The sequence below is a fragment of the Leuresthes tenuis genome, unplaced genomic scaffold (genome assembly GCF_036924035.1).
Source record: "Leuresthes tenuis unplaced genomic scaffold, fLeuTen1.0.hap1 SCAF_6, whole genome shotgun sequence".
NCBI classification, from domain to species: domain Eukaryota; kingdom Metazoa; phylum Chordata; class Actinopteri; order Atheriniformes; family Atherinopsidae; genus Leuresthes; species Leuresthes tenuis.
In genome coordinates this window covers 33337107-33360408 of record NW_027325360.1, presented here as the reverse complement: position 1 = coordinate 33360408, position 23302 = coordinate 33337107, and the positions used below count along the sequence as shown (strand labels likewise).

At 42.4% G+C, this 23302-nt stretch overlaps 6 non-coding genes across 6 annotated transcripts; 1 reads left to right on the top strand and 5 right to left on the bottom strand.

Moving 5' to 3' along the window:
- Window positions 1–17314: 17314 nt before the first annotated feature.
- LOC140310696 (U5 spliceosomal RNA) lies at window positions 17315–17428 on the top strand. The gene has a single exon (XR_011916742.1). It is a non-coding gene; the product is annotated as a U5 spliceosomal RNA (small nuclear RNA).
- A 3270-nt stretch (window positions 17429–20698) lies between these two features.
- Window positions 20699–20882, bottom strand: LOC140310374 (U2 spliceosomal RNA). The gene has a single exon (XR_011916451.1). It is a non-coding gene; the product is annotated as a U2 spliceosomal RNA (small nuclear RNA).
- Window positions 20883–21190: 308 nt separating this feature from the next.
- LOC140310491 (U5 spliceosomal RNA) lies at window positions 21191–21304 on the bottom strand. Its single transcript, XR_011916554.1, has one exon. It is a non-coding gene; the product is annotated as a U5 spliceosomal RNA (small nuclear RNA).
- Window positions 21305–21715: 411 nt separating this feature from the next.
- Window positions 21716–21899, bottom strand: LOC140310712 (U2 spliceosomal RNA). The gene has a single exon (XR_011916757.1). It is a non-coding gene; the product is annotated as a U2 spliceosomal RNA (small nuclear RNA).
- A 308-nt stretch (window positions 21900–22207) lies between these two features.
- LOC140310840 (U5 spliceosomal RNA) lies at window positions 22208–22319 on the bottom strand. The gene has a single exon (XR_011916873.1). It is a non-coding gene; the product is annotated as a U5 spliceosomal RNA (small nuclear RNA).
- A 411-nt stretch (window positions 22320–22730) lies between these two features.
- Window positions 22731–22922, bottom strand: LOC140310431 (U2 spliceosomal RNA). The gene has a single exon (XR_011916503.1). It is a non-coding gene; the product is annotated as a U2 spliceosomal RNA (small nuclear RNA).
- Between the last annotated feature and the right edge of the window lie 380 nt (window positions 22923–23302).

Here is a 23302-nt window from a genome sequence, read left to right as displayed (position 1 = left end):
AGAGATTGTGAATAAAGGTGTGCGCACACATAGTGAGCTGTAGGAAAATAGGCAGGGAGCAATGCCGGCTGCGGTATATGTTCTTGTATGTTGTCTGACTGTTTGATTTGAATGTGTTGTGTAAGTGTCCTGTTGAATGCTACATGTTTGGGCTTTGACACGCTTCACTGTGGTTGTTAACTGTGTGGTGTGTCCTGAAATGTTATATGTTTGGACTGTGTGACATGCTTAATGCTTGTCAGTAGCTACCCACTTATTCATATATAGCAACTGACAACATAAGAAGTCCGGACATACTTTGATAGTAGTTGTAGAAGTATCCTTATTGATAATAGATAAACTAATTCATAGTGATAGAACAGTAGATGAACAGGTGCCTGCACATGTCTCACAAAAATAAAATGGGTGTATGATTGCTGACGGCAGAGCAATACTGCCAAACTTATGAGTTCTTGTGGCAAACTTTATTCAGTGTCTTGACGTGTATACGCTGTTTCGCTGACTTGATTGTCACAAGAAACAAAGTGTGTTTGATAAGATCCGACCATTTTATTACAGGAGGATCAGTATGTATGGATTCTGATGTGACTGATAAACCCATTCGTATCTTAAGCAAAATCTAATACGTGAGACAACGCCCTGGCACACAATCAAAAGAAAAAAAAAGAGAGAGCGGTTTTGTGTCCCCACAGTCCATAATGTAGAAAAGAGAGAAAAAAGGCCTTTCTGATTTGGTGTGTGTGTGCTCACAGTGCAGAGTGTAGAGAAAAGAAAGCCGTTTTGGTGTCACGGGTGTTGTGACTTACACACACACATTTCTGAATTGAGAAAGGAAATTATTTTAGAGGAAGCACTAGAGTTTAGATCCCACATTTGTTGATAGGCATTCATTTATTTTTTCTTTTAATCAGTTTTAAAGTGAATACTAACTGAGAAATGAAAAAGGTGAAGAGTTTAGAAGCTTGAGTCTCTAAACAGCACAGCAAAGGGCTTCATCGAACATTTAAAAAAGATTCAGATTGTTAGAATATCCAGAATTTATAGGAATGGTGGTGATTACTCTTATTTTCTAGAATGGAAATAACTGCACCATGTCTGTTTTATGAATTTAAGGGGCTAAAAAGTTTTGTTCTCATTTTTCTCTGATTAACCGAATGTATGTGAGAGTCCAAACAGACAGAAGGGTTACGGCCGAGCCCTGGATCTTCCAAAAAAGATGAGACAGGCTGGACCCGTGCCATACGAGTTAAGACCTGCCTGTGGATAACAGGTTCTTTAAACTCTCACACACACAAACTCACACACACGTTCGCACACATACACCCATACAGACACACATTCTTGAGCTTGCTGCAAGATTAAACCTTTGCATTAACTGACTCCAGCAATTCTGAGTCTCATTGAGAGAATTTTCTCAACAATTGGGTCCTCAAACCAGATCTCGACGTTTTTTCCCGCCGTCCAGGGTCGGAGCTGAAACCGTGCACAGGGGAGTCCAGTACTCCTAATAAAAGACCCCCTGCTGAATTGCGGTAATTAGGGGCCAGTGTCCACTGAAAGGGGGAAAAAGTGACGAGATCGTATTTTTGAATCAATGGCCAGAAGCCATTGGCAGTGCAGGCATCAACAATTATGGTGTTATTTCACCAATTAACACTTAAGGTACCTCATGCAGTGGCTGTGATATGGTTACTTAACAAAATATCTTTACCAGACATCTCTCCTACATAACTGTTCTTCTTTCACAGCCACACTTTGTGGTCGAGAGATGTGCTACACTTAATCCATCCACACTGCTACCTACCCCACAGATGGAAAGCCTCATGATTGCATGTCAGAAATAACCATCAGTGTTTTATCCAGGCCAGAATTAACTGATATACGTTATGAAAATGCAGAAATAACTATATTTATTCGACAGGTCAAGCAAAAAACCCTGATGGCACAAATGCTACAGGATTTGCAGTAGTAACAGAAACTGAAGTTTTCTTAAAACAACCACTACCAACAAATTACTCTGTTCAAGCAGTCGAATTGGTAGCTTTAACTGAAGCTTTTAAATTAAATAACAAAAAGGTTGTTAACGTTTACACGGACAGTCAGTATGCCTTCTCAACTGTACATGTGTTAACACAGCATTGGAAAAACAGGTATGTTGACAACCACAGCTAAATGTATAAACTACAAATATTTTAGCATTATTAGATGTTATTCAATTGCCATCTACAACAGACTCGTATGAATGATCGGAAGGAAAACCATACTGCCAAAGAATTTGTTTAAATATGCTGCAGTATTGAGCCATGGACATTGTCATATCTCAACAGGAGGGATGGAAGCAATAATTAACAAGGTTTTTACAGCATATGGTTTTACTAATTATTTAAATATTTTTTTTAGAATAAATAAATGAATAAAGTTTTGTCTAGCAGGTCAAATATGCAAAAAAAAATTAAAAATACAATCCACAGGGCAATCTAAGACCAAAACGAAGATAATTTCCTATGCCAGTATATCTTTTTCAACATATTTGTTTGGATTTCATTATTTCATTATTGTGTAGATTTCATTGAACTAAATTAATGTGAAGGGAAATGATTCTGCTCAGTGACAACAGAGGTTTTTACCAAATGGACTGAAATATTTCCATGTGCACAAGCAGATGCACTCTCAGTAGCAAAAGCACGGGTAAAATAAATCATTTCTAAATTTGAAATTCCTGAAAAGATCTTCAGTGATAATTTGACACACTTTGTAAACAATGTCATCTCACTGATGGCAAAGAACTTAAAATAGACTTTAGAAACTACTGTGCATATCATCCACAATCAGCAGGTTTCGTGGAGAGACACAATGGAATAATTAAGTCAAGACTGAAAAAAATCATGGAAGAAATGGGAAATATTGGGTTTACTGTTTACCATCCTAAACATGCATCCTCCAACTAGCACAAGATGAACTCCATTTGAGAAAAGGTATGGAAGACCATTTGTACTCCCACAGTCAAAACACAGTCATCAACTGACATGATGAAGAAAATAAAGAAAAAGAGAAGAAACCTTAGCAGAATACAAATATTAACAAGTAGAGAGATCTCTTCTGTTTAGTCTGTTAACTATCACTATCTATTTGTATCTATTTGCTCAGCCTGTTACAACTCCAGACAAAGAGGTGTAGCCATTCTGATAAATAGAAGAGTAAATCTCACCGTAAACAACACAGTTATAGATCCAGAAGGTAGATTTCTAATAGTTCATTTATCTATTCAAAATATGAATTTATGCATTGCAAATATATATGGTCCAAATGTAGATGACCCCTCATTTTTTCACTCCTTTTTCACTTCACTCTCTGATCACTCAGATAACACACTCATCATAGGAGGGGACTTTAACATGGTATTAGACTCAGGAGTAGACAGACTCAGTACTTCAGGAAGTCAGCGGAACTGGCAGTCCACGAATATTGTTAGACAGTATATGAAAGATTTTGGTCTTTGTGATGCTTGGCGCTCCCACCACCCCACTCTTAGAGAATACACCTTCTTCTCACCGGTACACCACTCATATTCAAGAATAGATTATTTCTTAGTTAGCAGTTCCTTGATGAGGGATATTTCAGACACCAAAATCCACCCCATCACTATCAGTGATCACGCTCCAGTTTCTATCACACAGAAGAATAACAGAGTTACACCACCAGCTAGGAATTGGAGATTTAATACATCATTACTAAAAGACCCTGATTTTATTAATTATTTCAAAAGGGAATGGTCTGTATATTTAGAAAATAATGACCTGCCAGGAATGTCAGCTTGTACTCTCTGGGAAGCCGGAAAAGCAGTTATGAGAGGCAAAATAATTTCTTTTTCATCAAATAAGAAAAAGAGGGAAAGTTCAAGGATATCAGATTTAGAACTCAGGATTAAATAATTAGAAATTGTCTACAGTACCTCCAAAGAGGAACACATACTGAATGAACTAAGAAAAGCTAAACTTGAATTAAACAAAATTATTTATAAACAAACACAGTTTCTGATACAAAGACTTCGCTTGGAGAACTTTGAGCACGGCAATAAATCTGGAAGGTTCCTAGCTAACCAACTAAAGAGAAACAAAGAGAAAACAACAATCACTTCTGTTAAAGACTCAAAAGGAAATGTCACCCATGACCCCGATGTAATCAACAATGCTTTTAGGGACTTCTATAAAACCTTATATTCATCACAAAATGATCCATCAGACAGTAACAAAGATCAGTTTCTTAGTAATATCAACCTTCCAAAATTACAAACCGAACAGACAATGGCTCTGGATTCACCTCTTTCAATAAGAGAACTCCATGAAGCCCTTCAACATATGCCTGGTAACAAAGCCCCGGGACCAGATGGTTTTCCAGCAGAGTTCTACAAAGAATTTTGGACTGTTTTGGCACCTGCATTTCAGAAAATGGTATTACAAGTTAAGCAGAATGGCAGATTATCCCCACACATGAACTCTGCTAACATTATCTTGCTACAGAAACCAGGAAAAGACCCCATACTTCCATCCAGCTACCGCCCAATATCTCTAATAAATGCAGACCTCAAAATAATTTGTAAAGCCCTTGCCAAAAGAATGGAAAAAATAACTCCACTTATAATACATCCTGACCAGACAGGTTTTATAAAGGGTAGACACTCATCCACTAACACTCGCAGGCTAATTAAGCTCATAGACTATTCTGCCATCAACAACCTGGAAACCACAATAGTCTCTCTAGATGCAGAAAAAGCATTTGATGGAGTGAACTGGAAATTTTTATTCGCAGCATTAAACAAATTTGGGTTTGTGTCACACTTCATCAACTGGATAAGGATATTATATAGCTCCCCATATGCGTGTGTCAGGACAAATGATCAAACCTCTCCAAGGTACAAGACAGGGTTGCCCACTGTCTCCCTCACTTTTTGCTATTTTCATCGAACCTTTAGCAGCTGCTATCAGACAAGATAGAAATATTAAAGGCATCCAACCCCAAAATATTGAGCATAAAATAAGTCTTTATGCTGATGATGTTTTACTTTTCCTTCAGAACTCTCAAACGTCTCTCACTCACACGATCACACTCATAAATAAATTCTCAGCACTTTCTGACTACTCTATCAACTGGTCTAAGACCACAGTTCTGCCCATTAACTGCAGAGTCCAGAATATACCTGTTATCACTTTACAGTCAGGAAATATTAGATATTTAGGCATAAACATTTCCTCCAGGCTCTCAGAGCTAACAAAGCTAAATTATGTGCAATTATTAAAGACAGTAGAGGACGATCTCTCTCGTTGGAAGTCCTTACCTATATCCCTTATGGGGAGAGTTACAACCATTAAAATGATGATACTACCAAAAGTTAATTATTTGTTCTCAATGATCCCCATAAAACCATCTGCTACTTGGTTTAAGTCACTAGATTCATGCATCTCCAAATTTCTGTGGAAAAACAAACCACCACGTATTAGTTTAAAAACCCTACAGAAGACCAAGGACTGTGGTGGATTAGATTTACCTAATTTTCAGCACTATTCCTTAGCCAATAGGTTACAGTATATATCAAAATAATGGTTTAAACCCAGCCCAATAGATGAACCATGTATAAATATAGAACAAGCATTGTGTGATAATCTAGAAATCTCTGACCTGCCACTTATTAGTCAAAACGTAAAAAATCACAAATGTTTCAAAAGCATTAACATCAGCACCTCTCTGACAGCCTGGTGGGAATTTCTTAAAATAACAAAGTCCTCACTTGTCCCGTGTAAGCATGGCTAAAGTGTAGCATCCCTGCATGCCCCACACTGTGCATACTGGGTGACTTAGACAACATCAACATGGAAATTAACTCAGCACACATTATGTATCGCAAAGAAAACTATTCTCATGAACTGGAGTGCGAAGAACAATCTGTGTATTAACCAGTTTAGAAATTTTCTTTTAGATAAAATTAGCATGGAAACAATGTCTGCCTCCTCAAAACATCAATTGGCTGAATTTCATTCTCTCTGGTCCCCTCTGATTAGCTTTATCACATAGTGGTGGTGGTGGGTTGCTGTCCCGTCGCTCTGGGCGATTGGGAGTGTGCTGGGGGGGGCTGTGTGGCTTCGGGCGTCTGGTGGTCTCTCGGGTCGTGGGGACCGGGTTGGTCATTGCTGGGGGGGACTGTGTGTCGGGCTTGGAGGGCAGTTTTGGGGGCTTGCGGGTGGGGCTGTCTTGCAGTGTGGGGCGGGGTACCTTAGGGGCCTTGGGGTGGTGGCTGCTGGCTCTATGCCGGGTGGCTGGGGCGCTCTGGCGTGGGTAGTGGTGCTGGGCCTCGGCCCTGGTGGCTGGGCGTTGCCTTGCCTGGGGGGGCCTGGGTGATGGTGGGTCTCAGGCCCGGGCTGCTGCGACTGGTGTGACCGGGTGGTTTGTTTGTTTGTTTTTTGTTGTTGTTTGTTTGTTTTTTGTAGAGGTCCTCCGGGGTGGGGTTGGGTTGAGTGGGGTGGGGCGGGATGGGTACCTTCTGGGGGTACAGTAGCTCCCGGAATATGGTCGCTGCAGGCCCCGAGCCTGGTGGACATCAGGCCCTCCTGCCCTGTGTTGGCTCCCAGGTAGCGGGGATGCCTATTGCAGCCAGTCCCTGGCTGCCCTCTCTGGGGGAGAGTAGCTCCCCCGGTGTATATCCCCATACCCCTCTCCCTTCTGGCTCCTGTACACAGCACACACTCACACATGAAGGGTTTTGGGGGTGTGTGTGTTCGGTGGTGTGTAGTGGATGGGGCCACGTAGGTGGTCCCCTTTGGTTGCACTCTGCAGTTCTCCGCCCCTGTTTTAATTACACCTTAGACATTACTACTTATCAAACACACTCACACACACACATTAGGTCTTGGGGGGTGGTTACACTGAGTGGCATCTGGTGGGCGGGGCTCTTTGGGTATGTAGGCTGCCCAGAGGGCCGCGCTCCCAGTTCTACAAGTTTGGCTGCCCCTCAATTTTAATTGCTCACTATTAGAAAATATTGAAGAGCCAGAAGGGTGAGGGGAGTGGTCTTCTTCGCACACCCCTGCTTCCTGGTTGCTGCTTGGGGCGGGAGGGGCCAGGAGGATTAATTAATTGTTCTGCTTGTTCGGGGTCTGTGGTGGCTGGGGGGTTGCTGGCCCCCTGGTGTGCCCGCTGCACTACACCCCAGCGGAGTCGAGGGAGGAAGGACGTGTGGATGTATGGGACGTGAAAGTGTGTGTGGTAATGATTGGGCCTGGATCTGGGACTTGCTGTCGCTTGGCCTGCCTGTGCTTCTCCCGATGGGGGGGCAGCGTTGCCTCTCCCCGCTGCTCGCGACTTCACCCACCTGTGGGCACGTCTTGACTCCCAGGGCACATGGCCAGGGGTGCTGACCCACTGTGTGGCTGTCTGGGGCGCTTGGCCCTCCTGGGTATTGGGTTGGGCCTCTGCCGGAGGGTTTGGGGGCGCTTGGGCTCCCACGGCCCATGTCTGGGCGGCTGGGGCCTGGCGGGGTCGGTGGGCTGATGCCCCTGGCTCCCGGAGGGCCTCTGCCCTATGCTTATGGAGGCTCTTTCCGGGGGCTTCCTCTGCAGTCTTCTGGGTGGATGCGTGGTTGCCCCTGCGGTGGGCTTCCTGGGTTCTGTGCTCTGTGGGGACTGCTGGTGGCCTGGGTCTTGTGGCCCTCTCTGCCTGCTTCTGATTGCTTGGGGGGGCTGTGGATTGTGGCCCTGTACGCTTATACACTCATAACTAAGCACGGTTATCATGTAGGTCCTGTGCCATGGGTGTTGCATGTTCTCACACACAAACATTCATTAGTCCAGTAGCATGGTCGCTAAGCAGTTGATGTATTATCATGTCGTCTCAGGTCATCTATATCCACAGCTGTGTTGTATGCGATTGCCGCTTCTTGTGCTTATTTTTGTTTGTTTGTGTGTTTGTTTTTTCTCTGCTTGTCTGCTTTCAGGTGCTCCTGGTGGCGCTAAGGCTGGATTCCCCTCAGAGGCCATGGATTGTTGTCTGTTTTGTTTTTTACAGGTGTAGCAGCTGGTTGTCTGGTTTTTGTTTCTTTTTGTGTTCTGTTTCCTCTTCTTTCCTCTTCTTCTTTCCTTGTCCCCCGGTCCGGTTCAGTTCTATTACATGTCATATATTGTAAACAGAAATAAATAAATGGGCATCAAGGGGAGCTTTACATTTATAAAACTTCCCTTGGCAAAGCCAATCTGTTTGGCATCAAAGGTATTCAGACTACAATTCTGCTGCCAAAATGCTGAACAGGACAAGGGGGGAAAAAAGTAAAGAAGACAGTTCTGCCGAAAGCCAGGGACTAGACCTGTTCTAAGTTCTATACCTTTTAAAAGGGGCATGTTTATCAACTATGGAATTAGAAGATTTACAAAAATGGTCAAGTGCTAGATCTTCATCTGGGATTTTAACAGTGTCATGAGTATAACTATTCAACAGATCAGTTAAAAAAAAAGCCTGCTCATGGAGATGTTTCAGGATCTAGATACCAAGCGTGGAAGTGGGTGTGAATATCCCACCATACAAGTATGGTGGAGAGGAAGCTGTGAATGGCCGACAATAGTAAAAAGCCGGTGAGAAAAGGTGCGAATGTCCAACCATACATGATCAAAACAGGGAGCGGAGGTGTTTGGCTGCGACAAGGTGTGTATGTCCACCCATAATTAATGAAAAGCGGGTAACAAGTAGGTTGGAATGCCCAACCATACATCATCAAAAGCAGGAGTGGATGTGTTCGGCTACAAGAAGGTTTGAATGTCTGACCATAGTTTGTAAAAAGCGGGTAAGAAAAGGTTCGAATGCCCGAACATACACCATCAAAGGAGGGAGCGGAGGTGTTCCGCTGTAAGAAGGTGTGAATGTCCGACCATAGTTGGTATAAAGCAGGTAAGAAAAGGTTAAAATACCAGACTGTACACAATCAATAGCGGGAGCAGAGTTGTTCCGCTACTAAAAGGTGTGAAAGTCCGACCATGGTTTGTAAAAAGCGGGTAAGAAAAGGTGAAAATACCTGACTGTACACAATCAATAGCGGTAGCGGAGTTGTTCGGCTACAAGAAGGTGTGAAAGTCCGACCATGGTTTGTAAAAAGCGGGTAAGAAAAGGTTCGAATGCCCGAAAATATACCATCAAAAGCGGAAGCGGAGGTGTTCGGCTGCAAGAAGGTGTGAACGTCCGACCAAAGTTTGTAAAAAGCAGTTAAGAAAAGGTTCGAATATCCAACCAAACATAATCAAAAGCGGGAGTAGGGCTGTTCGACTGCAAGTAGGTGTGAATGTCAGATCATAATTTGCAAAAAGCTGATGAGAAATGGTGAGGATGCCCGACTATACACCATCAAATGCGGGAGCGGAAGTGTTCGGCTGTGAGTAGGTGTTAATGTCAAACCATAATTGCTGAAAAATGTGTTAGAAAAGACTAGAATGCCGGACCATACATCATCAAAAGCGGAAAAAGTGGTGTTCGGCTGCAAGTAGGTGTGAATGTCCAGCCATGATTACTCACAAACGGGTAAGAAAAGGTAGTATTGCCAGACCATACATGATCAAAACAGGCAGCGGAGGTGGTTCAGCTGCAAGGTGTGAATGTCTGACTAAAGTTTATAAAAAGCGGGTAAGACAAGGTGCGAATGCCTGACAATGTATGATCAAAAGAGGGAGCGGAGGTTTTCGGCTGCAAGGTCTGAATGTCCACCCATAATTCCTGAAAAATGGGTAAAAAAAGGGTGTGAATGCCCAACCATACATCATCAAAAGCAGGAGGGGATGGGTTCGGCTACAAGAAGGTTTGAATGTCCATCAATAATTGCTTTAAAACATGAAAGAAAATTTTCGAAGATCAAACCGCACGTGATCATTAGTGGGAGAGGAGGTGTTCAGCTGCAAGAAGGTGTGAATGTCCACCCATAATTACTGAAAAATGGGTAGGAAAAGGTGCGAATGCCTAACCATACATCATCAAAAGCAGGAGTGGATGTGTCCGGCTACAAGAAGGTTTGAATGTCCGACCATAGTATGTAAAAGGCGGGTAAGAAAAGGTTCGAATGCCCGACTATACACCATCAAAAGCGGAAGCGGAGGTGTTCGGCTGCAAGAAGGTGTGAACGTCTGACCAAAGTTTGTAAAAAGCAGTTAAGAAAAGGTTCGAATATCCAACCAAACATAATCAAAAGCGGGAGCAGAGCTTTTCGACTGCAAGTAGGTGTGAATGTCAGATCATAATTTCCAAAAAGCTGATGAGAAAGGGTGAGAATGCCCGACTATACACTATCAAATGTGGGAGCGGAGGTTTTCGTCTGTGAGTAGGTGTGAATCTCCAACCATAATTGCTGAAAAATGTGTTAGAAAAGGTAAGAATGCCGGACCATATATCATCAAAAGCGGGAGAGGTTGTGTTCGGCTGCAAGAAGTTGTGAATGTCCAGCCATAATTACTCACAAACGGGTAAGAAAAGGTAGTATTGCCAGACCATACATGATCAAAACAGGGAGCGGAGTTAGTTCAGCTGCAAGAAGGTGTGAATGTCCTATTAAAGTTTGTAAAAAGCGGGTAAGACAAGGTGCGAATGCCCGACAATGTATGATCAAAAGAGGAGCGGAGGTTTTCGGCTGCAAGAAGGTCTGAATGTCCAACCATAATTTGTAAAAATAGGGGAAAGAAAAGGCTCGAAAGCCCGACTATACGCCATCAAAAGTGGCAGCGGAGGTGTTCGGCTGTAAGGTCTGAATGTCCACCCATAATTACTGAAAAATGGGTAAGAAAAGGTGCGAAAGCCCAACCGCACATGATCATAAGTGGATGAGAAGGTGTTCGACTGCAAGTAGGTGTGAATGTCAGATCATAATTTGTAAAAAGCGGGTAAGTAAAGGTGCGAATGCCCAACCATAAATTATCAAAAGCGGCAGCAGAGATGTTCGGCTGGTATTTATCAATGTCTAGATAGATTTCAACAAAAAACAACGTTGTACTTTGCAGTAAAAGAAAGAGCAAATCTAAAGTTTCAGGAATCCGAGTATAAGCTTGCTTTCATGAGTTCTGCACGATTTCGGATTTTGCTATAAAATGAATTCCTTCACTCAAACTAATTTAAAACTGCTTTGTCCTTTATATGTACCCATTTCTACATATATTTCAAGCAAAAACTTCCTCATATTACCCTGAATGAGAAAGAACCACACTTGTGATTAAAACATACGCCCCTTTTGAGGAGTTCTGCATGATTTTGGATTTTATCTATAAAATTAATTCCTTCACTCAAACTATGTTAAAAAGGCTTTTACCTTCATATTTATCAATGTCTCGATAGATTTAAACAAAAAAACAACGTTGTACTTTGCAGTAAAAGAAAGAGCAAATCAAAAGTTTTAGGAATCCGAGAATAAGCTTATTTTCATGAGTTCTGCACGATTTGGGATTTTATGTATAAAATGAATTCATTCACTCAAACCAAGTTAAAACTGCTTTTTCCTTCATATTTATCAATGTCTAGATCGACTTCAACAAAGAACAACATTGTATTTTGCAGGAGAAGAAAGAGCAACACTGAAGGATCAGGAATCCGAGAATAAGCTTCTTTTCATACGTTCTGCATGATTTGGGATTTTATGTATAAAATTAATTCCTTCACTCAAACTATGTTAAAACGGCTTTTACCTTCATATTTATCAATGTTTCGATAGATTTAAACAAAAAAAAACAACGTTGTACTTTGCAGTAAAAGAAAGAGCAAATCAAAAGTTTTAGGAATCCGAGAATAAGCTTATTTTCATGAGTTCTGCACGATTTCGGATTTTATGTATAAAATGAATTCATTCACTCAAACCAAGTGAAAACTGCTTTGTCCTTCCATATTTATCAATGTCGAGATAGATTTAAACAAAACAAAAAACCACTTTGTACTTTGCAATATAAGAAAGAGCAACACTGATGGATCAGGAATCCGAGAATAAGCTTATTTTCATACGTTCTGCATGATTTGGGATTTTATGTATAAAATGAATTCCTTCACTCAAACCAAGTATAAACTGCTTTGTCCTTCATATTTGTCAATGTCTAGATCGACTTCCACAAAGAACAATATTGTATTTGGCAGTAAAAGAAAGAGCAACACTGAAGGATCAGGATTGTGAGAATAAGCTTCTTTTCATACGTTCTGCATGATTTGGGATTTTATGTATAAAATGAATTCCTTCACTCAAACCAAGTGAAAACTGCTTTTAACTTCATATTTATCAATTTCTAGATCGATTTCAACAAAGAACAACATTGGATTTTGCAGTAGAAGAAAGAACAACACTGAAGGATCAGAAATCCGAGAATAAGCTTCTTTTCATACGTTCTGCATGATTTGGGATTTTATGTATAAAATGAATAACCTTCACTCAAACCAAGTTAAAACTGCTTTGTCCTTCATATTTATCAATGTCTAGATCGACTTCAACAAAGAACAACATTGTATTTTGCAGTAGAAGAAAGAGCAACACTGAAGGATCAGGAATCCGAGAATAAGCCTATTTTCTTATGGGCAAGTGGGAACTGCTTTGTCCTTCATATTTATCAATTTGTAGATGGATTTCAACTTCTTCTACTGCAAAGTCCAATGTTTTTCTTTGTTGAAGTCAATCTAGACATTGATAAATATGGAAGGACAAAGAAGTTTTAACTTGGTTTGAGCAAAGCAGTTAATTTTATAGCCTAATCAGAAATCGTGCAGAACTCATGAAAGCAAGCTTATACTCGGATTCCTGAAACTTTAGATTTGCTCTTTCTTTTACTGCAAAGTACAACGTTGTTTTTTTTGTTTAAATCTTTCTAGACATGGTAAATATGAAGGACAAATCAGTTTTAACATAGTTTGAGTGAAGGAATGCATTTTATAAGCAAAATCCCAAATCATGCAGAAGTCACGAAAAGCTTTTTCTCGCTTTTCACTGCTTTTTACAAACTTTGGTCGGACGTTCACACCTTCTTGCATCCGAACACCTCCGCTTCCGCTTTTGATGGTGTATATTGGGGCATTCGAACCTTTTCTTACCCGCTTTTTACAAACCATTGTCGGACTTTCACACCTTCTTGCAGCCGAATACCACCTCTCGCGCTTTTGATCATACATGGTCGGGCCATCGCACCTTGTCTTACCAGCTTTTTACAAACTTTAGTCGAACATTCACACCTTCTTGCAGTTGAACACCTCCGCTCCCTCTTTTGATCATACATTGTCGGGCATTCGCACCTTTTCTTACCCGCTTTTTACAAACTATTCTCGGACATTTAAACCTTCCTGTAGCCGAACACATCCACTCCTGCTTTTGATCATGTATGGTTGGACATTCGCACCTTTTCTCACCCGCTTTTTACAAACTATGGTCGGCTATTCAAAGCTTCCTCTCCACCATACTTGTATGGTGGGATATTCACACCCACTTACATCCGAAGACCTCACCTGCTTTTCACCAAATATAGTCGGACATCCACACCTTCTTGCAGCCGAACACTTCCGCGCCACCTTTTAGTGTTCTATCACACCTTTTTTTTTCACCACATTTTATACATTATGGTTGGAAATTCTCAACCAATCTCATCCGAAGACCTCTCCTCCCGCTTTTGTTCATATATTTGAACTTTAGTCGGACATTCACACCTTCTTGCAGCTGAACCACCTCCGCTCCCTGTTTTGATCATATATGGTCTGGCAATACTACCTTTTCTTACCCGTTTGTGAGTAATCATGGCTGGACATTCACACCTACTTGCAGCCGAACACGACCTCCCTCGCTTTTGATGATGTATGGACCGGCATTCTTACCTTTTCTAACACATTTTTCAGCAATTATGGTCGGAGATTCACATCTACTCACAGCCGAACAACTCCGCTCCCGCATTTGATGGTGTATAGTCGGGCATTCTCACCCTTTCTCATCAGCTTTTTGCAAATTATGATCTGACATTCACACCTACTTGCAGTCGAACAGCTCTGCTCCCGCTTTTGATTATGTTTGGTTGGATATTCGAATCTTTTCTTAACTGCTTTTTACATACTTTGGTAGGACGTTCACACCTTCTTGTAGTCGATCACATCCACTCCTGCTTTTGATGATGTATGGTTGGGCATTCACACCTTTTTTTTGCCCATTTTTCAGGAATTATGGGTGGACATTCACACCTTCTTGCAGCTGAACACCTCCTATCCCACTTATGATCATGTGCGGTTTGATTTTCGAAAATTTTCTTTCATGTTTTCTAGCAATTATTGATGGACATTTAGACCTTCTTGCAGCTGAACACCTCCGCTCCTGCTTTTGATCATACATTGTCAGGCATTCGCACCTTGTCTTAACCACTTTTTACAAACTTTAGTCGAAAAGTCACACCTTTTTGCAGCCGAACACCACCTCTCCCGCTTTTGATGATGTATGGTCCGGCATTCTTACCTTTTCTAACACATTTTTCAGCAATTATGGTCGGACATTCACACCTACTCAGAGCCGAACACCTCCGCTCCCGCATTTGATGTTGTATAGTCGGGCATTCTCACCCTTTCTCATCAGCTTTTTGCAAATTATGATCTGACATTCACACCTGCTTTTGATAATGTATTGTTAGGCATTCGCACCTTTTTTTACCCATTTTTCAGGAATTATGGGTGGACATTCACACCTTCTTGCAGCCGAACACCTCCTCTCCCGCTTATGATCATGTGCGGTTTGATATTTGAAAATTTTATTTCATGTTTTAAAGCAATTATTGATGGACATTCAAACCTTCTTGCAGCCGAACCCCTCTGCTCCCGCTTTTGATGGTGTATAGCCGGGCTTTCGAGCCTTTTCATCCCGGTTTTTACAAATCATGGTTGGACATTCACACCTTGTCGCAGCCAAACACCTCCGCTCCCTGTTTTGATCATGTATGGTTGGACATTCGCACCTTTTCTCACCCGCTTTTTGCAAACTATGCTCGGCTATTCACAGCTTCCTCTCCACCATACTTGTATGGTGGGATATTCACACCCACTTGCATCCGAAGACCTCCGCCCCCCACTTTTGTTGATATTTAGTCGATCATTCGCACCTTACCCGCTTTTGGCAAACTATGGCCTTCTTGCAGCCAAACACCTCTGATCTCACTTTTGATGATGTAAGGTTGGGCATTCAGACCTTGCTTCACCTGCTTTTCACCAAATATAGTCGGACATTCACACCTTCTTGTAGCCGAACACTTCCGCTCCACCTTTTAGTGTTCTATGGGGCATTCACACCTTTTTTTTCACCGCATTTTATAGATTATGGTTGAAACTCTCACCCACTCTCATCCGAAGACCTAATTGTTGAAACTTGATTTGAAGTGGATAAATAAGGAGGATAAACAGTTTTAAGTCAGGCTGATAGAAGGAATTAATTTTATAGCAAAATCTGTATTTCGTCATATGTCGAGAGATGCTTATTGCTGAAGAATTTCTTTCTCATTCTACAAAGTACAACGTTGTTTATCGTTGAAACTTGATTAGACATGAATAAATATGAAGGACAAAGCAGTCTTAACTTGGTTTGAGTTAAGGAATTCATTTTATAGGAGAATCCTAATTCGTGCATAACTCGTAAAATAGAGCTTATTTTCGGATTCCTGAAGAATGAGTCTGGTTCTTTCTCATAATACAAAGTTTGTTGTTTATTGTTGAAACTTCATCAGAAGTGAAGAAATAAATGAATGCCTATCAACAAATGTGGGATCTAAACTCTAGTGCTTCGTCTAAAATAATTTCCTTTCTCAATTCAGAAATGTGTGTGTGTAAGTCACAACACCTGTGACACCAAAACGGCTTTCTTTTCTCTACACTCTGCACTATGAGCACAAACACCAAATCAGAAAGGCTTTTTTCTCTCTTTTCTACATTATGGACTGTGGGGACACAAAACCGCTCTCTCTTTTTTTTTTTTGATTGTGTGCCAGGGCGTTGTCTCACGTATTAGATTTTGCTTGAGATACGAATGGGTTTATCAGTCACATCAGAATCCATACATACTGATCCTCCCGTAATAAAATGGTCGGATCTTATCAAACACACTTTGTTTCTTGTGACAATCAAGTCAGCGAAATAGCGTATACACGTCAAGACACTGAATCAAGTTTGCCACAAGAACTCATAAGTTTGGCAGTATTGCTCTGCCGTCAGCAATCATACACCCATTTTATTTTCGTGAGACATGTGCAGGCACCTGTTCATCTACTATTCTATCACTATGAATTAGTTTATCTATTATCAAAAAGGATACTTCTACAACTACTATCAAAGTATGTCCGGACTTCTTATGTTGTCAGTTGCTATATATGAATAAGTGGGTAGCTACTGACAAGCATTAAGCATGTCACACAGCCCAAACATATAACATTTCAGGACACACCACACAGTTAACAACCACAGTGAAGTGTCAAAGTCCAAACATGTAACATTCAACAGGACACTTACACAACACATTCAAATCAAACAGTCAGACAACATACAAGAACATATACCCCAGCCGGCATTGCTCCCTGCCTATTTTCCTACAGCTCACTATGTGTGCGTACACCTTTATTCACAAACTCTTCAACTTATACTCTTTTACCGAAGCTGCTACAGCTCGATTGGCCGAATACCCTTATATCCTATTTCGGTGAATTTGACATCTGCCTTACATGTAACAGATTAGAGGTTTAGCAGTTTTAATTTAGTTTGAGTGAAGGAATTCATTTTATAGCAAAATCCGAAATCGTGAAGAACTCATGAAAGTAAGCTTATTCTCGGATTCCTGAAACTTTAGATTTGCTCTTTCTTTTACTGCAAAGTACAACGTTGTTTTTTTTGTTTAAATCTTTTTAGACATGGTAAATATTAAGGACAAAGCAGTTTTAACATAGTTTGAGTGAAGGAATTCATTTTATAGATAAAATCCCAAGAGTCTGCTGAGAAAAGAGAGTGAATGCGAAGTAGACTTTAACACGGCTCTGGGAGCGAGCCGAGTGTGGGCTAACCGGGAGAATTGCTTGAAGGAAACGCCACACCGAATGAGTGGTCAGAACAAAGCCTCAATACGGTGTTCCCGTGGTGTTTTTGTTGCTGCCTTGTCTTTTGCACAGAGTAAAAGACAAGGCAGCCATCGAATAGGGCCCGATTGTTCTTACTTGGTCAGCCGAGGAGCAAGGGGGGGGAGCAAGCGTCTCAACCAAGCAAAGCTCACTATGGGGAAGGTGGCTATGCCAACTAGCCTGATGCCCTGCTCCCGCAGTGACGGATAATTGTACTCTGGTTTCTCTTCATAACGTACAAGTCTTTCGCCTTTTACTAAAGATTTCTGTGGAGAGCAGCACTAATGAGTTGTTTCTATTTTTGGCAGGCTTTACCTTTGCGGGTGAAGCCCTTTCTGTCTGTGCAAAAGAAATCTTGTTACTGCTCAGAGTGACTTCTCTGAGTAGAGTCGCCTTACTTGTTGCGACTGTGCCGATGTTCGAAGCTGGAGTGCAAAGTTGTTGCTTGAATGGTGCTTGCTGGAGCGTGCGGGAGTGCAAAGTTATACCATTTAAAAGGGCTGAAGAGTGCTCAGTGCAGCGGGTGGGCGACACTCTGGCCACCTTGAAAACCGAGGTTACATCCACTACCAGGGGCATCCCAAGCTCTGCCGCAAGTGCGGTGAGCATGGGCACCTGGTTGAGGCTTGTACCAAGGTGTTATGTGGGAAGAGCAGAGAAATTGGGCAAACTTTTGGAGAGTGTCCAAATGGCAGGAAATGTAATCTCTGTGGAGAATTAAATCACCTCTTCAGAGATTGCCCTAAATCTTTTGCCAACAAATTAAAGATGGTAAAGCCACAATCAAGCCAGCAAAGAGAAGGACCGAAGGTGGCAGTTGGTGAACAAAGTGAAGAGGTTGACCGAATAAATTCAAACTTCCCGCCAAAAGCTTGGATTGGAAGTGAGGAGCAAAAAGGAGAGGGGCCTGTAGAGGCCTCACCACTCAGTGCTGAAGTCTGTGAGAATTCACAGGCAGAGGGTGGAGCTACGCTAAATGAGGAGGAAGAGCAGACAGGTGAGTCTAGTGAAGATACTCACCTCCCCGAAGGTCAACAGCCGAAGAGGACGGCATCTGAGCCTCTGATTCCCCAGTGGTATCAGAGAAGAGGGGAAGGGTTAGGTCCCTTTCAGACAGTTCTTCAGTGGAAGAACCTAGAGTCTTGCCCTCCGACTCACCAAATGAGATCTCCTTTTTAACTTCAGCACTGCAATCAACCCCCAGGGACTAAAAGTTAAATGCAACATTGCGTCAGAGGCCAACACCGAGAGTCCGAAAAGGAAACATAGATCACCCTACTCACTTTTCACCTAAAGAAATGAAGGAAGAGCTAGTTTCCCAAGAAATAACCTGAGTGTGTAATTTGTTTTGATAACTTAGAAAAACGAAAATGACATACCTACTTTCCTTTATCCTTTTAATGGTTCTCACCTTCTCAACACTAAATGTGAGAAGTGTGAAATCAAAGACAAGAGCCCAGAGTATTTTATCCTTCTTAGACTCCGTAAAATCAGATGTGTTTTTAATACAAGAATGTGGACTACCTTTTTTAAAAAACATAGGCAATGGGAGGAAATGTGGCCCCATTTATCGATATGGAGTGGCTCAAATCAAATTAAAAATTATGGTGTGGCCATTCTAATTAAAATTCTGCATGTTCTGGTGAAAGGTAGCACAGTGGTGAGAGACGGACGGGCACTTTTAGCACACTTGAATTTTATGGGGCAAGACTTTAACCTCTTAAATATTTATGGTTTCAATGGAAAAAATGAAAGGTATGACCTTTTAGAAGATATACAGCTTTACATGCTAGGGCAAGTACCTTTAGTTGTAGGAGGGGATGTTAACTGTATCTTGAGCAGGAAAGATAGAAAAAGAGCAGGGGTAGATTTTAAAGTGGATAAGACTTCGATTTTACTTCAGGGCATATGCAGGGATTTTAAGCTTATTGACTGTTTTAAAACCATGCATCCCAGAGAGGAGGGCTTCACCTGGTTTAGTCATGATGGCACCAGAGCCTCTCGCATTGATTATTTCTTTACTAGAGATTGCCCACCCACTGATGTTAGATTAACCCCTGTTTTCTTTTCAGACCACCTTATGCTCTCCTGCACCCTTTCACCCCCTTCTGGTGTGATGGTAGGAAGTGGTATGTGGAAACTCAACTGTTCCCTGTTGGAGGATGAAATCATAGTCAGTCAGTACAGGGAATGTTATAAAGAGTAGCAGACCCTTCAAGACTTCTACAAAAGACATGCACAATGGTGGGAAATGGTGAAGGAAACGACCCAGACTTTTTTTAAACAGCAAGGTAAACGTAAAAAAAAAGAAAGAGAATAGATGTATGATGGGACTACAGAAACGCTTACAGCGCTACTTTAAACTAAATCAGTGTGGCATTGACTTTAAAGAAGAAATCAAAGATGTCAAAAAGGAAATGTCAGTTTTAGCAGATATAAAGAGTAAAGGAATTTTTGTAAGAAGCAGGGAGCAGGAAATTGAGGAAGGTGAAAAATGCACACGGTACTTTTTTAAGAAAGTTATAAATAAAAAGGAGTGTATTCAAAATCTAAAAAGAGAAGATGGGTTTTAAACAAAATCCACACAAGAGATGATTGAAACTGTACATACCTTTTATCGTAACATGTACAAAGAGAAACCAGTGCACTTGGAAACATCGGCAGAAATTTTAAAATTCGTTGACAAAACCGTAAAAGAGAATGCACACTTGACACAGGATTTAACTGCTTTAGAGTTAAAAAAAAATGCCTAACAGGTTTTAAGAGAAGTCGAGCTCCGGGTTTGGACGGGCTTCCTGCAGAATTCTATCTGACCTATTGGGACCTTTTATCATCAGACATTTTAGATGTTTTTAAAGATTTTGAAAAACTCGACCGACTGCCTGACAGTTTTAGAGTGGGAATAGTGACTCTACTTTATAAAAAAAATTATAAGACTGACCTAAAGAATTGGAGGCCCATCACACTTTTAAACTTTGACTGTAAACTTTTTCGCAAGGTTTTAGCGACACGGATGTCCTCTGTTTTAGAGGAGGTAATTCACCCAGACCAGGCTTGTGCCATCTCAGGGAGACAACTCACCGACAGCCTCGTACTGATTCGAGACATCATTGATTACGCTAGAGACAGAAACACCCGGCTTGTCATCTTAAATTTAGACTTTGAAAAAGCTTTTGATCGGGTCTCGCATCAATATCTCTTTCAGGTGTTGCAGCCATCGAATAGGGCCCGATTGTTCCTACTTGGTGAGCTTTGCTTGGTTGAGACGCTTGCTCCCCCCCCTTGCTCCTCGGCTGACCAAGTAGGAACAATCGGGCCCTATTCGATGGTTGCCTTGTCTTTTACTCTGTGCAAAAGACAAGGCAGCTACAAACACGACGGGAACACCGTATTGAGGCTTTGTTCTGACCATTCATTCGGTGTCGCGTTTCTTTCAAGCAATTCTCCCGGTTAGCCCGCACTCAGCTCGCTCCCAGAGCCGTGTTAAAGTCTACTTTGCATTCACTCTCTTTTCTCAGCAGATTAAAAGAAAGTTTCATCTTGGGCTCCCTGAAACTTCCATCCTGCACCGCTGTTTGCTTTTTCACAAGAGCAGAAGAGAGCGCACCGTTCCCAGCGGCATTGCAGTACCGGGTCGATGCTTGGAGTGAACGGAGCAAGCTTCTTTTTCAACTCCTTTTCTTAAAAATCCATTTAATATGTAGTCCTCGTATAGAGGACATATTAAACTGATAAGAACAGATACTACACTTGATCTTAGCCAAAAGGCCGAGAAGCGATAACTGTCCACTGGTTCACGTCCGAGGGCCCTTCCTGACACAATGCGCACTTATAGCGGTGTTCTTTTTATGGCCATAGGTGGCCAGAGTGTCACGTTGCACCTCCGCCCACCCGCTGCACTGAGCACTCTTCAGCCCTTTTAAATGATATAACTTTGCACTCCCGCACGCTCCAGCGAGCACCATTCAAGCAACAACTTTGCACTCCAGCTTCGAACATCGGCACAGTCGCAACAAGTAAGGCGACTTTACTCAGAAAAGTCACTCTGCACAGTAACAAGAGTTCTTTTGCACAGACAGAAAGGGCTTCACCCGCAAAGGTAAAGCCTGCCAAAAATAGAAACAACTCATTAGTGCTGCTCTCCACGGAAGTCTTTAGTAAAAGGCGAAAGACTTGTACGTTATGAAGAGAAACCAGAGTACGATTATCCGTCACTGCGGGAGCAGGGCATCAGGCTAGTTGGCATAGCCACCTTCCCCATGGTGAGCTTTGCTTGGTTGAGACGCTTGCTCCCCCCTCTTGCTCCTCGGCTGACCAAGTAGGAACAATCGGGCCCTATTCGATGGCTGCCTTGTCTTTTACTCTGTGCAAAAGACAAGGCAGCCACAAACACCATGGGAACACCGTATTGAGGCTATGTTCTGACCGCTCATTCGGTGTCGCGTTTCTTTCAAGCAATTCTCCCGGTTAGCCCGCACTCGGCTCGCTCCCAGAGCCGTGTTAAAGTCTACTTCGCATTCACTCTCTTTTCTCAGCAGATTAAAAGAAAGTTTCATCTTGGGCTCCCTGAAACTTGCATCCTGCACCGCTGTTTGCTTTTTCACAAGAGCAGAGAAGAGCGCACCGTTCCCAGCGGCACTGCAGTACTGGGTCGATGCTTGGAGTTAACGGAGCAAGCTTCTTTTTCAACTCCTATTCTTAAAAATCCATTTAATATGTAGTCCTCGTATAGAGGACATATTAAACTGATAAGAACAGATACTACACTTGATCTTAGCCAAAAGGCCGAGAAGCGATAACTGTCCACTGGTTCACATCCGAGGGCCCTTCCTGACACAATGCGCACTTATAGCGGTGTTCTTTTTATGGCCATAGGTGGCCAGAGTGTCACGTTGCACCTCCGCCCACCCGCTGCACTGAGCACTCTTCAGCCCTTTTAAATGATATAACTTTGCACTCCCGCACGCTCCAGCGAGCACCATTCAAGCAACAACTTTGCACTCCAGCTTCGAACATCGGCACAGTCGCAACAAGTAAGGCGACTTTACTCAGAAAAGTCACTCTGCACAGTAACAAGAGTTCTTTTGCACAGACAGAAAGGGCTTCACCCGCAAAGGTAAAGCCTGCCAAAAATAGAAACAACTCATTAGTGCTGCTCTCCACGGAAGTCTAGTAAAAGGCGAAAGACTTGTACGTTATGAAGAGAAACCAGAGTACGATTATCCGTCACTGCGGGAGCAGGGCATCAGGCTAGTTGGCATAGCCACCTTCCCCATGGTGAGCTTTGCTTGGTTGAGACGCTTGCTCCCCCCTCTTGCTCCTCGGCTGACCAAGTAGGAACAATCGGGCCCTATTCGATGGCTGCCTTGTCTTTTACTCTGTGCAAAAGACAAGGCAGCCACAAACACCATGGGAATACCGTATTGAGGCTATGTTCTGACCGCTCATTCGGTGTCGCATTTCTTTCAAGCAATTCTCCCGGTTAGCCCGCACTCGGCTCGCTCCCAGAGCCGTGTTAAAGTCTACTTCGCATTCACTCTCTTTTCTCAGCAGATTAAAAGAAAGTTTCATCTTGGGCTCCCTGAAACTTCCATCCTGCACCGCTGTTTGCTTTTTCACAAGAGCAGAGGAGAGCGCACCGTTCCCAGCGGCACTGCAGTACCGGGTCAATGCTTGGAGTGAACGGAGCAAGCTCCTTTTTCAACTCCTATTGCTAAAAATCCATTTAATATGTAGTCCTCGTATAGAGGACATATCAGATATTAAACTGATAAGAACAGATACTACACTTGATCTTAGCCACAAAGGCAGAGAAGCGATAACTGTCCACTGGTTCACGTCCGAGGGCCCTTCCTGGCACAATGCGCACTTGTAGCAGTGTTCTTTTTATGGCCATAGATTGGCCAGAGTGTCACTTTGCACCTCCGCCCACCCGCTGCACTGAGCACTCTTCAGCCCTTTTAAATGGTATAACTTTGCACTCCCGCACGCTCCAGCAAGCACCATTCAAGCAACAACTTTGCACTCCAGCTTCGAACATCAGCACAGTCGCAAGAGGTAAGGCGACTCTACTCAGAGAAGTCACTCTGCACAGTAACAAGAGTTCTTTTGCACAGACAGAAAGGGCTTCACCCGCAAAGGTAAAGCCTGCCAAAAATAGAAACACTCATTAGTGCTGCTCTCCACAGAAATCTTTAGTA